The sequence below is a fragment of the Trematomus bernacchii genome, unplaced genomic scaffold (assembly GCF_902827165.1).
Source record: "Trematomus bernacchii unplaced genomic scaffold, fTreBer1.1, whole genome shotgun sequence".
NCBI lineage: Eukaryota > Metazoa > Chordata > Actinopteri > Perciformes > Nototheniidae > Trematomus > Trematomus bernacchii.
The window spans coordinates 15,555,887-15,561,612 of NW_022987593.1; the positions used below are offsets into that span (position 1 = coordinate 15,555,887).

At 38.6% G+C, this 5,726-nt stretch overlaps 1 long non-coding RNA gene across 1 annotated transcript; it reads right to left on the reverse strand.

Moving 5' to 3' along the window:
- Positions 1–1,965: 1,965 nt before the first annotated feature.
- LOC117481836 lies at positions 1,966–3,186 on the reverse strand. Its single transcript, XR_004555812.1, has 3 exons — positions 3,105–3,186; positions 2,563–2,593; positions 1,966–2,067 (listed from the first exon to the last, which is right to left on the reverse strand). It is a non-coding gene; the product is annotated as an uncharacterized LOC117481836 (long non-coding RNA).
- Positions 3,187–5,726: the final 2,540 nt, after the last annotated feature.

The following is a 5,726-nucleotide window of genomic DNA, read 5'->3' on the forward strand; positions in this document are numbered from 1 at the left end:
TGAAGAAGAGGGGAGACATGGTGATGTAGAAGAGACATGAAGAAGAGGGGACACATGTTGATGTAGAAGAGACATGAGGAAGAGGGGACACATGGTGATGTAGAGGAGACATGAAGAAGAGGGGACACATGTTGATGTAGAAGAGACATGAAGAAGAGGGGACACATGGTGATGTAGAAGAGACATGAAGAAGAGGGGACACATGGTGATGTAGAAGAGACATGAAGAAGAGGGGACACATGGTGATGTAGAAGAGACATGAAGAAGAGGGGACACATGGTGATGTAGAAGAGACATGAAGAAGAGGGGACACATGCTGATGTAGAAGAGACATGAAGAAGAGGGGGCACATGCTGATGTAGAAGAGACATGAAGAAGAGGGGACACATGTTGATGTAGAAGAGACATGAAGAAGAGGGGACACATGTTGATGTAGAAGAGACATGAAGAAGAGGGGGCACATGCTGATGTAGAAGAGACATGAAGAAGAGGGGACACATGCTGATGTAGAAGAGACATGAAGAAGAGGGGGCACATGCTGATGTAGAAGAGACATGAAGAAGAGGGGACACATGCTGATGTAGAAGAGACATGAAGAAGAGGGGGCACATGCTGATGTAGAAGAGACATGAAGAAGAGGAGACACATGATGTAGAAGAGACTAGAAGAAGAGGGGACACATGTTGATGTAGAAGAGACATGAAGAAGAGGGGACACATGGTGATGTAGAAGAGACATGAAGAAGAGGGGACACATGTTGATGTAGAAGAGACATGAAGAAGAGGGGACACATGTTGATGTAGAAGAGACATGAAGAAGAGGGGACACATGTTGATGTAGAAGAGACATGAAGAAGTAGAGGACACATGTTGATGTAGAAGGGACTTGAAGAAGAGGGGACACATGTTGATGTAGAAGAGACATGAAGAAGAGGGGACACATGTTGATGTAGAAGAGACATGAAGAAGAGGGGACACATGTTGATGTAGAAGAGACATGAAGAAGTAGAGGACACATGTTGATGTAGAAGAGACTTGAAGAAGAGGGGACACATGTTGATGTAGAAGAGACATGAAGAAGAGGGGACACATGTTGATGTAGAAGAGACATGAAGAAGAGGGGACACATGTTGATGTAGAAGAGACATGAAGAAGAGGGCACACATGTTGATGTAGAAGAGACATGAAGAAGAGGGGACACATGTTGATGTAGAAGAGACATGAAGAAGAGGGGACACATTTTTGATCCCCAATATCTTGGTTCCTTCTTTTCTAAGGTCACATTGTTCTGTTGTCTTACACAAAACACCTTAGTAAAAAAATATCTTGTTGATATTCCATTTGATATTTAGGTAATCAAAGCACGCTCATGATCTGTTCGCCGGAGACGAGCAGCAGAGTTACTGCGGAGCGCATAAAGCAGACTCTTCACGCGATAGCAGAGCCAGGGGTAGAGCGAGGGATCGTGGTCCACTAGTTAATCGATCGCAGATGGCGTCGTGCTCGCGGACGGATACAAAATGTTTTAACCTAAATGGCTCTCAAATTATACTTTTGCCCAAGTAAAGTCTATGTGTGGGAAACCCTGTAGCATTATGACATTTACTAATGAGCACCTAACATGAACTAAAACTGAGGCTGTTGAAATAGTCCTTAGTGTAACAGGAAGTTGTCGAGACATTTCACTTCTTTAAAATCACAAATGTCCCCATAAAGATGATGCTAGACTAAAGGTCAAAATCATCATGATTTGGATTAGTCCTCTGGATGCAGTGACTGTGTGAATATAATCAGACTGAATCCTGTTTGTTGGGGAGACACTTTTCTCAACGTTCAGTGTTCATCTTAAAGACTTTTGGTGACTAATCAACTATATCCAATACCTACATCAATACTTAGTTCTGAAAGCATTTAAGAACGTATAACTTTCTACTACTAAAATAAAATTGACTCACTTGTTCTGGATGAGTTCAGCAATATCTCTAACGTAACCGATATCCATCGGCTCACAGTCTCCAATAGACAGACTGACTGCCAGCAGCACAGATATCCAACACAGGCCAGCCATCTGCACACAAATCAAGTCATTGACAGAGTTTCAAACATGAGAGAGGACAAGTGAAAAAGAAACACATCTGTCTCTTAATTGTTATCCTTAATACTTTTTAAAAAATATACAAAACTCAATAAAAATCACACTTAACTCTATAGCTCCTGCTATGGAATAACAATGCTTCTGTCGTGGATGTTAAGATAAATAAACTGAAGTGTTGTTAAAACAGTGGTTTTATGCAACTAGGACTTTAACTTTTAAATGTTGTTCAGCCCTCTTTTTGTTTTGTAATTGTTTACCTGCAACAGATAAAGATCTTGGGCGCAGTCAGTTGGGTTAGTGATAACACCGAGCCTGTCTGCTGCTTGCTGTAACAATGCACTTCACTTCTATCTGAGCCTTAATTATTAACAATCATAAATCCACAGAAACAGCTAACAACATTAAACATTATTTATCTAGAGATGAAACAATAATAACTAATAACTATCAGAGCCACACATTCCTCACCTTCATTTTTGTCTGTCAGTCTGAACAATACCTGCAACAGAAAAGAGAAACACTGAATAATGGCTTTATGTGGAAATTACAGTAATAATAGTCTTTTGTGTTTTAACCCTATTGACATACAACTTTTTTTTAACTGAGGAGGAATATCAAGCAGAATAGTTTTGAATTGGCACGATCACTGTGTAATATATCTGACGATATTTAGGGTCATGCAAGGCATGTAACCCTGTCGCCCTAAATTGTGATTTATTGTGTTTTTAATAACATTCATTTAGAGAGAACATCATATTGCTGCCTGACTCACATTGTTCATCAGCTCAATAAATAAATGTGACATTGAATTTAATTTGTTTTCCTACAATGTCCTCTCTTTCAAAATATATGTTTGTAAGTAACCAAAAACAAGAGCTGTCAAATAAATGTAGTAAAAAGTACAATATTGGCTTCTAATTGTAGTAGACTAGAAGTATAAAGTAGCATAGACTAAGAATACTCGAGTAAAGTACAAGTTTTTCTCGTGTTTTCTCCCTTGTTTCTTTTACCTGTCTGTCGGAGAGAGATGTCTGATGGATGCTCCAAAGCTTCTTCTTCTTCTTCTTGGCTCTGAGTGTGAGGAGTAAGCTGCTGTGGGGAAGACGGTCTGAACTAACATCCTTTATAGGAGGAGAGGGCGACCATGGCCACACCTTGAAACTTCAGCTCCACCTCTTTGTGTTCAAATGACCTTAACTGTAGGAACAAGAGAAAGTTCCTACAGTACCAAAAAGAAATAAAAGATAGAGAGGGACGATATATTATTGTGAAAGGGACCATTGACTAAACTAAAGTAACATTGGTGAACATGCTTGATCTGATTGCAGTAGAAACAGATATGTATAAGTGGGGGAGATCTCAATTTGATAATGGATTATGATCTGGACACAACAAACTGTAAGATAATTATTACCTATTACAAAGCTGGTGAAAAACACTTGGGAAGAAATGGGATTCTTTGATGTATGGAGGGACCTTAATCCAAAGAAAAAGGATTTCAGCTATTACTCGGCAGTACACTCAGTATACTCACGGATTGATTACTTTTTTATGCAGAAGGAAAATAGGGATAAAATACAGGACTGTCAAATTGGAGTGGCTGACGTGTCTGATCATTGTGCAATCTACTTGAATATTAAACTGGGGTGCAGACGGAGAGACACATTATGGAGATTGAACGTGGGCATATTGAATAACAAATTGGTTGTTGAACAAATCAAAGATGAAATACAGAAATACTTAGAGGAAAACAATAACGACAACACAGACCCAGCCGTATCATGGGATGCATTCAAAGCAGTAATACGAGGAAAATTGATTTCTATTACAAGTAACCTCAAAAAAGTAAAAGAAACTCAATATAATAATCTCACAGCCGACCTGAAACAATTAGAACAAAAACATATAGAAAAAAGTGATAGAAAAACACAATAACAAATCAAAGAGGTGAGAAACCAAATGAACAACTTACTACATCAGGATATGGAGATACTGTAAAAGCAAGATATCTTAAAGGGGACCTATCATGCAAAATGCACTTTTGTACGTCCATACCCAAATCGCTAAAAAAAGGGACTGCAACGGATCTGATAAAAACTGATCCAGATTTGAACACTGTCCTGACGTCAGAACAGTGGCGCTACGGCTATTGGGCCAACTCCACCAATCAGGAGGAGACAGCCACGGCCATTGCCGTTCGAAAGCGCTGGAGAGGCTGTAGTACATATGCCAGGCCTGTAGATGGTGCTGTTCTCACAGAATCAGCCCTTGCAGAGCAGAGCTAAAAAAAAAGTGCAAAATGAGGCATGGCTAAAATGCATGATCTGTTTGGTATTTTGAAAACAGAAACGTATAAATATGCCTTATATAGGTATGGCCCTACAATATATCATTTAAATATACCATGATAGGTCCACTTTAAACAAAATTATTATGAATTAGGCACCAAAGCTACAAAGTTGTTGGCAAGACGATGACGAAAGCAACAGGCAGCAATCACAGTCAACAAACTACATGACCCGAAAACAAATCAACCTAAATATGAACCCAAAGAAATTGAAAATATCTTTAGAAATTATTACAAAGATCTTTGCATGCAAACGTCTACAACGAATCATATGCGTACAAAGTCATTCCGAGACTCACTGGATCTGCCCTCTATAGGTAAAGTTCAACATGAACGTATAACAGCAAAGATAACTATAGATGAAATCCATAAGGCAATCGGAAAACTGAAAACAAACAAAGCTCCAGGTAGTGATGGATTCCCATCTGAGTGGTACAAAAAACTAGAAAAAGAGCTGTCTCCACTGCTACTAGGTGCCTTTAATTGGATCATGTCAAAAGAGGATACTCTCCCCTCATGGAAAGAAGCAATTATTACAGTTATCCCCAAACCACTAAAAGATAAAGAATTTTGTCAAAAGTATAGACCAATCTCAATTCTTATTGTTGATTACAAGCTCTACACTACGATACTATCAAACAGGCTACAAACAATAGTACCAGACCTCATAGATGAGGACCAAACAGGCTTTGTTTCAGGTAGACAGACGCATGATAATATCAGAAGAACGTTACACATCATACATAGAATACAAAAAAATCAAATACCAGCAGCACTGATTAGTCTCGATGCGGAAAAAGCATTTGACAGGGTCAACTGGGAATTTTTATATCTAACATTAAAGACATTTGGATTCAGTAATAAAACAATGAAATGCATCAAGTCTATTTATAACAAACCAACAGCTCGAGTTAAAGTGAACGGCTCACTAACAGACAGATTTACATTGGAAAGAGGAACTAGACAGGGCTGCACCCTGTTTGCTCTATATATAGAACCATTAGCCCAAATGATCAGACAGGAAAGTGCAATAGCAGGAATAGAAATTAGTCAACAAAAACATGTTATTAGCCTTTTCGCAGACGACGTCATGATCATGCTGAATGACCCAGTAAGCTCCTTTACAAAGCTAATGCAAATTATGGAACCATTTGGTGAATATTCAGGATACAAATTAAACATATCTAAAACTCAAATCCTTATGTTTAACTGCGCTACAAATCAAAAACTAAAATAATTTAATTAAAACTGGGAAGCTAAATCAATTAAATACTTAGGAATAAAC